The sequence below is a fragment of the Podarcis erhardii genome (assembly GCF_964252035.2).
Source record: "Podarcis erhardii genome assembly, chromosome: 6".
In the NCBI taxonomy this organism is placed as follows: Eukaryota; Metazoa; Chordata; class Lepidosauria; order Squamata; family Lacertidae; genus Podarcis; species Podarcis erhardii.
The window spans coordinates 32,776,809-32,788,865 of NC_138510.1; positions in this window are offsets into that span (position 1 = coordinate 32,776,809).

Here is a 12,057-nt window from a genome sequence, read left to right on the forward strand (position 1 = left end):
GCTACTGATGCTACACCGCTGGGATCTTGTGCAAGGTGAGGCAACTGGAGGCTCAGGGTTTCAGGTACACTTACCAGAGTCTGTGTTTCCTTTGGGGATAATGAGGCACAGCAGAGTCTGGTGTCCTTACGATATATGTGTGGGGGAATGGTCTGAAGCTGAGGATTGGGGAATGCATTCTATGGCAGATCAGCTTCTCTCCGAAGAAGAGCAGGAGGGGGAAGTCACCCCCCCCCCTATCCACAGCATGTTCAGAAGCAGAGAGAGAGACAGAAGCTGAACAATGTAGACAGGAGTTATCCAGCTACAAGATAGGAACAAGGGAAACAGAAGGGAGGGAACAGATAGCTGAGATGTCATTTGAGAGTGTGGGGGACCCCCCTCCCCATGGACTAGAAGGTCTGAATCTATCAGAGAGCAAAGGAGGCAGAGAGAAGAAGGAACTTCCCACTGGCGTCTTGGATGTGGTGGAAGGTGGAAGATTTATAGCAGCCAACTGCCCTCATTCTGGAGACCTGTATATTTGTGCTTGCAACATGATGCCGTAATAAAAGGACTATAAATTATAAACTGCTCGTTAATTCTTATTTGTGAAATTATCGAAGAGAGAGGAGGACTCTCCACGCCTGACAACATGGCTTATTTGCACATGTATACAACCTGATATTATAATAACAACAACAACAACAACAACAACAACAACAACAACAACAACAACAACAATTATTTATTATTTATACCCCGCCCATCTGGCTGAGTTTCCCCAGCCACTCTACAGAGTATTCACATCCCAAAAAGGTTCTGTTCCTCCCACTGCTGCAGCCTCCGATTCCTAGAGACTCCACATGTCATGTCTGACCCTCTCTGCAGCATAAAACAGACTGCCCACCTCCTTCTTCTGCCCCCTCCTCCAGCTTGCATAAGTGACACTTTTTCCCTGTTCGCTTATTTTGTTGTCCACTGTAATCTTGGAAACGTTCCCCTCCCGACTCTGGGATTGTCTTTTGCTAATTACCCAGAGCTCAGGGTAGGGTCTCTCCCACCACCCCTGTGTTAAAGAATGTATGTTGCCTTGTTGATGGATTTCACTGATGGGTTAATGGCGGGCCATCATTTATTCTCTTAACCACTCTGCCATTAGGGCTGCTTAGGACATGGAAAGCTGAGTCCAGCTATTAAGGGTCTGACATTCCATTTTGACTCTCCAAGCATTGAATAATTCAAACTTTTATTGGACCCAGGAGTTTAGGGGGCATCTGGCTCCCCACAAACCCATAACAATACTTTGGCTCTTCTGCCCTCTGGCCACATGGCCACGAACCCTCTGCCCCATTCACACTGGTCATTTCTCTCACAGGAGATTGGTGTGAGGCTTGGGAAAGAGTAAGTGCCACATATGCTTTCCTTGGAGGAAAGGTGAGATAAAAAGTGCAGTAAAATACATCAATAAGGTGAATGTCCTCCTCTTGGAACATTAGCATCAACCTTGGAAGAAGTCAAACTTCAAGTGGACCCACTCCAGAGTCCCCCGCTCTGGACAGACCTATCAATCTCCTCTGTGTCATAGTAGTAATAATAACAAAACAAAACAAAAAAACTACGAACAGCCCAACAGCTGGTGTCCAGAGAGTATCCGGCTGTTCAAAATAACCTCTCATTGTTGTGCTGTGTGTTTCTCACTTATGTGTTGTATCCACCAGCTGGATTTCACCTAATGCACCGAATTTCCTGAAGCCGCCTTTACAAAGTAGCTGCCTTTCATATGATGGATAGGGTACCGAATTCTAATTGAGGTCCTGAAGGATTTCTGTAATGTATATAATACATGATGACTAGTGCAGTAATGGGCTGTGTCTACATCTCTGTCGTTATTGTAGTAATGCAATGCCAAAGTTACATTCAATCAGTGAACAGAAGGATATGACAGACCTTCCCATTTTGTTTCAGGAAATCGCAATGCAGCCATTGCTTTTTAAATTTAATTTATTCACTGCCCTTCATATACATTGCAAGGTGATTTACAGCCATACAACCATACAACTAAAACTAAGTTTAAAAAACACATGCACGAACACAAACCAAAGCAGACATCTTCTTTTTTTTACTCCAGCTGGGGAAGCTTGTCGAAACAAGAATGTATTCAATTGTTTCCAGAAACTACAAATAGGGGGCACCTGTCGTATCTCAACAGGAATGCTGTTCTACAAAATAGAACTTTGGCAGACGTATGTTATCATAGTATACCATCAGTTTATATGAAGCTTTACTGTAAGCAAACCTAAGTCCTCAAAGGCACCAGAAATTCAGGGGGTGGGTGGGGGGTGGCAAAGGACACACAGAAGTGGAAGAAACTGGGAAGTCAATGATACCAAGGGGTGAGCCAGCTTTTGTGCACATTCACTTTTGTTATCTTTAACTCTCCCTTCCCTTCCTCCCCTCACTAAAAATTTAGACTGAAAAATCTTTGGAGCACGGAACTGCCTTTTGCTGAACTTTGTGGCTACCAGTCACAATGGCTCTCTTCTACCTCCGTTGTGAGAGGCATACAACCCAAGACAGGCAGAGGCAGTATGTCTCTGAATGCCAGTTACTGGAACCACAGGTGAGGGGAGTTCTGTTGTGCTCAGATCCTTCTTGCAGTCTTCCCACAGACATCTGGTTGGCCATGGTAACAACAGGATGCTGGAGTAGATGGACCAGTGGCTTGATCCAGCAGAATGTTCTTCTTACATTCTGCCAAACACCACGTACTTTTACATATACGGTAAATGTAAAACCACGGGTGGAGAGCCTGCAACCCTCCAAGTGTTATTGAACTACAATTGCAGCAGAGGTGCATTCCAGCAACAACTGGTGGGCCACAGGTTCCCCATCCCTCCTGTTCATAGCCATGAATATTGAATGTGCTTGCTTCCATGTGTTTCGGATTCTTTTTAGCTTCTTATCTTCTCCTCTGAGTGACCCCACTGTTTCTTTGTTCTTCCTTTTGCTACGAACATACCCATAAAAGCCTTTTTTGTTGCTGCTAGAGAGGTTAAAAGCAACAAAAAAGGCTTTTATGGGTATGTTCGTAGCAAAAGGAAGAACAAAGAAACAGTGGGGTCACTCAGAGGAGAAGATGGTGAAATGCAAACAGGGGACACAGAAAGGGCTGAACTCCTCAATGCCTTCTTTGCCTCAGTCTTCTCCGATAAAGAAAACAATGCCCGACCTGAAGAATTTGGAGCAAATGATTCAGCAGAGGAAACACAGCCCAGAATAACTAAGGAGATAGTACAAGAATACTTGGCTAGTTTAGATGTATTCAAGTCTCCAGGGCCAGATGAACTGCATCCAAGAGTATTAAAAGAACTGGCAGATGTGATCTCAGAACCACTGGCAGTCATCTTTGAGAATTCCTGGAGAACAGGCGAAGTCCCGGCAGACTGGAGGAGGGCAAATGTTGTCCCTATTTTCAAAAAGGGGAAAAGAGAGGACCCAAATAATTACCGCCCAGTCAGTCTGACATCAATACCAGGGAAGATTCTGGAGCAGATCATTAAGCAAACAGTCTGTGAGCACCTAGAAAGGAATGCTGTGATCACCAATAGTCAGCATGGATTTCTGAAAAATAAGTCATGTCAGACTAACCTGATCTCGTTTTTTGACAGAATTACAAGCCTGGTAGATGAAGGGAACGCAGTGGATGTAGCCTACCTTGATTTCAGCAAGGCATTTGACAAGGTGCCCCATGATATTCTTGTAAAGAAGCTGGTAAAATGTGGACTTGACTATGCTACCACTCAGTGGATTTGTAACTGGCTGACTGACCGAACCCAAAGGGTGCTCATCAATGGTTCCTCTTCATCCTGGAGAAGAGTGACTAGTGGGGTGCCACAGGGTTCTGTCTTGGGCCCGGTCTTATTCAACATCTTTATCAACGACTTGGATGATGGACTCAAGGGCATCCTGATCAAATTTGCAGATGACACCAAACTGGGAGGGGTGGCTAACACCCCAGAGGACAGGATCACACTTCAAAACGACCTTGACAGATTAGAGAACTGGGCCAAAACAAACAAAATGAATTTTAACAGGGAGAAATGTAAAGTATTGCACTTGGGCAAAAAAAAAAATGAGAGGCACAAATACAAGATGGGTGACACCTGGCTTGAGAGCAGTACATGTGAAAAGGATCTAGGAGTCTTTGTTGACCGCAAACTTGACATGAGCCAACAGTGTGACGCGGCAGCTAAAAAAGCCAATGCAATTCTGGGCTGCATCAATAGGAGTATAGCATCTAGATCAAGGGAAGTAATAGTGCCACTGTATTCTGCTCTGGTCAGACCTCACCTGGGGTACTGTGTCCAGTTCTGGGCACCACAGTTCAAGAAGGACACTGACAAACTGGAACGTGTCCAGAGGAGGGCAACCAAAATGGTCAAAGGCCTGGAAACGATGCCTTATGAGGAACGGCTAAGGGAGCTGGGCATGTTTAGCCTGGAGAAGAGGAGGTTAAGGGGTGATATGATAGCCATGTTCAAATATATAAAAGGATGTCACATAGAGGAGGGAGAAAGGTTGTTTTCTGCTGCTTCAGAGAAGCGGACACGGAGCAATGGTTCCAAACTACAAGAAAAAAGATTCCACCTAAACATTAGGAAGAACTTCCTGACAGTAAGAGCTGTTCAACAGTGGAATTTGCTGCCAAGGAGTGTGGTGGAGTCTCCTTCTTTGGAGGTCTTTAAGCAGAGGCTTGACAACCATATGTCAGGAGTGCTCTGATGGTGTTTTCTGCTTGGTAGGGGGTTGGACTCGATGGCCCTTGTGGTCTCTTCCAACTCTATGATTCTATGATTCTATGATTCTATGATTCTATGATTCTATGATTTAGCTGGAGGTGAGATTTCTGTTCACACCTGTAAAATGAAAATGGCAATGGTTGTGGATGAATGTAGGAGAGTTCTTTGAACTTTCAAACTCCTTAATGACAGACATCTTGCATTAACATTAGCTGTTTGCAGACTTCCCATAGGCATCTGATTGACCACAGGGAGAAGAGGGTGCTGAACTGCAAGAGTCTTTGGTTAGATCCAGGAGAGCTGGAGAAAATTTTAGACGTTAGTGAAGTATCCTTAGAAGCTCTACAGCAGCCTTTCTCAACCTGTGGGTCCCCAGATGTTGTTGTCCAACAATGTCTGGGGACCCACAGGTTGAGAACCGTTGCTCTACAGAGTAGGTGGCCCACTCTCCCTTTCATGTGCTTTTGGATACTTGGCGGTAAGTGTGCTGGTCCCGGGGGCTAAGCGAGAGGCGAGGTCTGAGCCCAGTCCGAGGTCGATGGTGCGGTATGGAGGCTGTCCATCAAAGCTGTAGCTGAGTCCAAGGCGGGGAGTCGGGTGGGGCCAGGAACTCTGGCAGAAGAGCAGGACAGGGTCAGGCAGGAACAGGCTAGCAACAACATTGCTCCTGCAACCTGGGACTGGGGCTGACTGGCTTTTATCTGCCCCAAGGCATAGGGTGGCCCCGATCCTCTGGTGACTCGCCTCTCCTGGCCTGGAGGCGAGCACTCCTCCTGCAGGAACTTAGTTCCCTCCGCCTCTCTGCCCTGAGCCTCTGCAGCTCAGGAGAGGCTGGAGGGTTACCGGACCCAGAGGCAACCTCAGCTTCCCCTGATGGGGCTGAGAGTGGAGCACCTGCAGAAAATGGGTCCTCCATCACCTCGGGAGCCAGAGCAGACTCAGTTGATGCCTGCACCTGAGGATCCAGCACAGGTGAGGACCCTTCAGGCTTAGGCCCCAGCCCCGGCTCAGCTGGTTCTGGAGGCGGGGACTCCTGTGCAGGCTGGGATTCCTCAGGTTCAGCCTCTGAGTCCGAATCCCAGGCCATCACAGTAAGAATCTGTCAATTTCAATTTCTAGCTTGGTCGCCATCAGCAACTAGAAATTCCACACAAGCGTGGTGGAAGAGAGAAAACAAGTGGATGCTACAAGAGGGAAAGACTCTCTGCTCTCCCAAAAGAGAAAAACAGCTCCCTATCCATCTTCTGCCAACCTCCAAGAAGCTACTAAAAAAGGACCAAGAAGGGACAAGGATTCTGTGCCATTCACAGCTTTCCCTAATGACCATAACATAGCCATCCCTTTCCACAATAGACCACGTGAAGAGGTGTGGATTGCACCACCTTCTTACGTGCTTGTCAGAAGAAGACAATTTTCAGGGTGCCCCTAAAATAGATGCAGTAAATAAAGTGGCACTTGGCAGAACATCCCCATCATAACTAACACCTCATTTCACATTACCATCCTGTCACTTATGAATAATCATATAGTATATTTTTAAAAAATCTAATTTGTGTGAAGAATGATGATACAGGGAACCAAGATGTCAGCTGAAGCCCGAGAGTGATGACAGGTGCGCTTTCTTGCAAGTAAAGAAGCCAAGCTTGATTGCAGCAGACTGATGGTGCAAACTCAGCAAGAGAAGAGCAGAAATTAGTCCAGACTCCCTTACGTGCCAGAGATGTGGCAAGGATAAAAGAAACTTAGTTGAGGAGCCTCAGGGATAAGGCCAGGGCGGTCTGAGAATGAATGGAAGTACAAGGTTGCTCCAACAATTGGCTTTGCCTTCCCGGCATGCTTTGGAACAGAGGTGAGGGAGGTCTCTCTGGGTCATGTGACTTGTGCAGGAACATGGCCCTGAAAGACGCACCTCCTGGTTTTCTCTCAAAACATGTTGGAGGGCATGCCTGTTCTATCAAGCCATGTGCTCTTACTGAGGGGTCTGGGTCTGCTCCTGCCTCTTGATGTGCTGCCATTGCTTCAGAGACAATGCCTGGCTTTCTGCTTTGCCTGGTGGGAAAGTAGTCTCCTTGGCATTGCCCTGATCTCCTCACCCTGAGCCAAGGCAGGAGGACCGGAAAAACTTCTCAATGAAGTCTCAATTCCAAATTGAGGGCTTGAGTGGGAAGGGTCTTTTCCACTTCCTTTATATCCTCATCAAAGTCATGGGAGGGCACTGATCTGTCAGTGATTTCCCTTAGTTCTCTGCCTTCTGATGTTAACTAGATTCAGCTTGTATCAAGCTTTACTGTATCTTCATAACTCACATTTTTATGCTGTGAACTGCCCTGAGATCTTTGGATGAAGGGAGATATATAAATATAATACATAAAGTAAATAAATAAAAATAATAAATATTTTGACATTTTCCATCAGGATGTTCTACATCGGGGTCAGCAACCTTTTTCAGCCATGGGCCAGTCCCTCAGACCATGTGGTGGGCCGGACTATATTTTGAGGGGGGAAATGAACAAATTCCTGTGCCCCACAAATAACCCAGAGATGCATTTTCAATAAAAGGACACATTCTACTCATGTAAAAACACACTGATTCCCAGACCGTCTGCGGGCTAGATTGAGAAGGCGATTGCGCCGCATCCAGCCCCTGGGCTTTAGGTTGCCTACTCCTGTTCTACATCTTTTGAAATCAGTTTAAATTATGATTATTTTATTATTTTGAAATGTTTTAAAATGTGATTTTATTTTATTTTATTTTAAATTCTATTGTTTCAACTTTTTGATGTTTGCCTCCCTGGGCTCCTTTTGGGTGGAAGGGCAGGATAAACATTTAATTTATGAATAAATATGGGGACCTGTTTCTTAATTGTTGCCATTTAGTTGGTAATGCTGCTGTTAATGATCCACCCTAGATCAGACATCAACTTGCCAGTAGGTCTACGCAGTGGCGTAGCGTGGGTTGTCAGCACCCGGGGCAAGGCAAGTAATTTGCGCCCCCTAACCCGCACGCCTGGCACCCCCCCTCCACAGTGGGCAGCAACCCGGTGGCTCGGATCGGATTCGCACAGCCAGCACAGCAGTGAGAGAGAGTGAGTGAGCCAGGTAGGGGCAGAGAGCTGCGAGTGCGAACGCGCCACCCCAGATGTTGCGGCCGGTGCGGCCGGCCCCCCCTGCACCCCCATGCTACGCCACTGGGTCTACCAGCTTCATTCCAATGGAGTAGAGCATCACAGAAGTCCTCAGCACAGTCACAAGTGGATGTCAAGGTAGTCATGTCTTCAGATACCTCTGAGTCCACTTTTTGCAAGCAGAAGCAAGAGGGGTCTTCTCACTGGCATGGAGATAAATCTTCCTAGGGAACTCAGCTCTGAAATATTATTTTAGCAGCCGACCGAGTCTTGGACTGGGTGAAACATTAATAGATAAAAGTGTCTCTGAACATGTGCAGAGATCTCTTTCTCTGGTACTGAGCAGATGAAACCTGTTCTCCCATAGCAAGGGCTAAAGAGAAGAGCCCTCTCAATTTTTGAATTAAGCATTTTGCAGCGACAGTGGCTGACTTCTTAGCAAAGGATTTCAGTTCTCTAGGACATGGAAGCAAGAGAAGCTCTCTGATGTGGCTCTGTCTGGTGCAACATTCTGTTGCAGTTCAGTGAGCCAGACCCCACCCTCCACCCTGATACACAAACACACATGCACAAAACAGGCCACTACCTCTTTAAAATATTGCAGGCACAGCCGGTGCAGTGTGCTGGACCATGTGATAGCTTGAAAGGCGGTTAGAAGCTGCAGGAGAGGAGACTTGGGGATGAGAGCTGCCTGCCTGCCTGCATCAGAGTTAAGAATACACTGCAGTGAATCAAGTGCTCCTTCCAACCGGGCGAGTAAAAGTTCATGCCGTAGGGAGAGCAGGGCAGGTTTCATTCATCTGCAGGATGCCAGGAGCCACGGGGATCTAACAGAGCCATCTGAGAGCAGAATGGTACCTACGCTCCCACAGCCTGCCTGCCCTGGGTGTGAAGTCTTCACTTGGAGGAGGAAACAGTAACACACACTGGAATCTGTGTAGGAGAAAGTGAGTCTGAATCTTGTACTTCCTTGCTGGTTTGGGTCTCTCTCTCTTTGACCACAGTGTGCAGGGTTATTTCTGCTATGTGTTAATTGAAGCGGTGGGGTTTAATCTAGAGGCAGGGAAATGTTCAAGAGCAGCAGAGGGAGGCGTATCATTTGAAGGGGAAATCACGGCGAGGAAGGGCTGCCTTTGTTACAGAAATCAGGTCTAAGCATGACAAATATTTGCCAGGAATCTGCTGTACATTTTGGATTCGGGGGTGGGTAGTTCGGAGAGAGTAAGAAATTCCAGGAGGAGAGAAAAGTGAGATTAAAGGGGAGGGAAGGGGCTGGAGATAGTCAGAGGTCAGAGGGGTGAGTGTCAGGAAAATGTATGGATATAGAGAGGAGGACGTTATTTCTCAAGTAAGCTTCTCCTCTCTGCTCCACAGAGATTTCACATGCCACTGTCCCTTGAAATGCTACCAATTTGTTCTTTCCAAATGAAATCTATTTTCTCCCAAAAAAAATCAAAATAGAAAGGTGTAAACAAAAGAGAGAGAGAGTATTGTGGCATTTTAGAGACAAACTGCTTTATTATTATTATTATTATTATTATTATTATTATTATTATTATTATTATTATTGCTGCTGCTGCTGCTGCTGCTGCTGCTGCTTGAGCTTTTGCTAGGCTTTCTATACAAGTACAGTAATTGTTTCTCTGGAACAATGGGAATGACTTGCTGCATTTGTAGCACTATAGTCCTGATCCAGGACTGATAGCTTTGTAACTGTAAAAGCATAATGAGAGAAGGAGCAGTGGAAGCAAGGATTGTCTCCCTGCAGGAAGAAAAAGCACAGTTCAAAAAGTACTCTGGATATATACGTGTGTGGTGGGAAGGGTGTTATTTTTCATGCTGCTATCCAACAGGAACCCTTGACTGTCGCACCAAAGCATGCAAACACCTATCACAAGATTGCTTGTCACACCTCTTTGTGTGAAGGCATTTCTGGGGACAGGTTGAAGTACCATAGGAACATGCTAACTCAGTTTAATCAGAGACCATGATGGGGCTCCAAAACTGAACTTGTGTACTTTCACCAGTACCCATTTGTCCGCACAATAAATCTGCAGTTGCTTCCCATCTGTAGCGTGCAATTTGCATGTCTTCCCTCAAGATAGCACTCATATTGCAGAGTTGTCACCTTTTCCAAACATTCACGCCTTATGAGTGGAACATTGTTTAGCCAGGGACAGGTGGTAAATCCCTTGGATTGTGCTTTAGTTGCTGCTGTGGTTGATGTGTGGAATGTGGTTGCACAAGTCCACCTATTGAATATTTGTCTGTGAAGTGATTACTGCAAGTACACCTCCACCCTATTCTATTGTGGAACTCTGATTCTGTTATCCAGATAGGATAGGCTGTCCCATTTCTCCAACTTCTGTCTGGAAGTGCACATCTTACTATTTTTTTAAGTTTTAAGGGGTATTATTATTATTATCTTTCTATACTGTATTTGCAGAAGGATGTCGTGACGCTGTAGTTCACATGGCTGCCAACAGATGGTGCTGTGAGTTCCAGAGTTATAAGAGAACAGCACCACTACTGGAAGCCATTCTCTCTCCCAGTGGCCACCATCACCAGGGGCAAAACAAAGCAGAGAAACCTTTCTCCTCTTTGTCCCACTGCTGCCACTTCCACTACTTTTGATTAGAAAAGCTTCTTTCTCGGCTGCCATCGAGCACAAGAAAGAAGACTTTTTTCAAAATTCAAGCTTCTTTCTCAGGCAATGAAGTCTAAGGAGAAGGGGCGATCGGTAGGGTGGAGTGGGGCTGGCTAGTGAGGTGAAATAAAGCAAGCAGTCCCTAGTTAAAGAAATTTATAGGTTGCTTCACAGCATAAAGTCATCAAAAGGTGTACAAGATAAAATCAGAATAAAACACAGCAACAGAAGCTCTAAAAACAACAAAATCAATGCAACAAACTTGCAAAACAATAAAACCACCACTACAAACTCCAAAAACAGCAAAACCATTTTTCAGTGAGCCCCTAAATATCATGATACAAGGTGCCTATCTGAATTCAGCTAGCAGTTGACTCCAGAGAGCTGGAACTGCGACACTAAAAGCCCACTTTCTGGTACAAGGCATATGGTATTCTCAGCAACACACTGTCTGAGAAACACAATTGCCAGATTTTGCCAGATATATTTGGTGAGGAAAACCTCAATCGGTGCCCGGTAGTATATTGGCAGCCAGTGGGGAGCTCCTTTAGCAGATAAGTTATATGGTGTAAATGGTGTGCCTCAGTCAACAACCTAGCTGCATGGCCAGGATACTGCAGTATAGTTCTGCAGAGGTTACTTGCAGAAGTCTCCCCTGTTGGCTACAGCACATCTCTTGCAAGTTTGCTGGGGTGATATGGAAAGATATTCCCACAAAGAAAAGGGAAGTGGACACAGCTAAGTGGCAGAGCACATGCTTTGCATGCACAGGTTCCTGGGTTCAATCCTTGGTATCTGCAGTCAAAAAAAGGAACTAGGTAGCTGGTGATGTAATTGGCTTCTCTCTTCCCAAGACTCTGGAGAGCTCTAATCCAGCAGAATAGGTATTATTATGCTAGATCAGGTGTGAGGAACCTTAGGCCCTTCAGATGTTGCTGAACTGCAACTCCCATCATCCCTGGTAATTGGCCATGGTTGCTGGGTCTGATGGGAATTGTAGTTCAACAGTACCCAGAGGCCCAAAAATTCCCCACCCCGTGCTAGCTGAACAATATTCTGACCTGCATTTTAAAAAAGAGGTGTTTATTGGCTCCGCCTGATGCTTCCTAGAGAGAGAGAAAAAATGAATGCATTAGGAGGAAGTTTGGGAAGTGCTGTTTAAAGTATACCTCATACAAATGTAATGGTACAAGCCTGTATTACTAGAGGGAGAAGCAGACAGGCAGGCAGACACATTATAAACTTGCTGTGCTGAAAAAAAGGAAGGCTCGTTCAACAATATAGCTCTCCTGCATTAGTGGCAAATGCAAAATGATGCTTTACATTGTTATTGAATGGTAATTGATTGGCTTGTTGTTCCTGCTGAGTCCCAAGCACTCGGAACGAAGTCCCATTGATTTTGGTGAGACTGACTTACTTCCCAATGTAACTGAGATATAACAGCTCAGGGGCTGAATCACACTAAATATCTTTTCTGGGGCAGGGGAGCTTGTGAAGCCCAGCA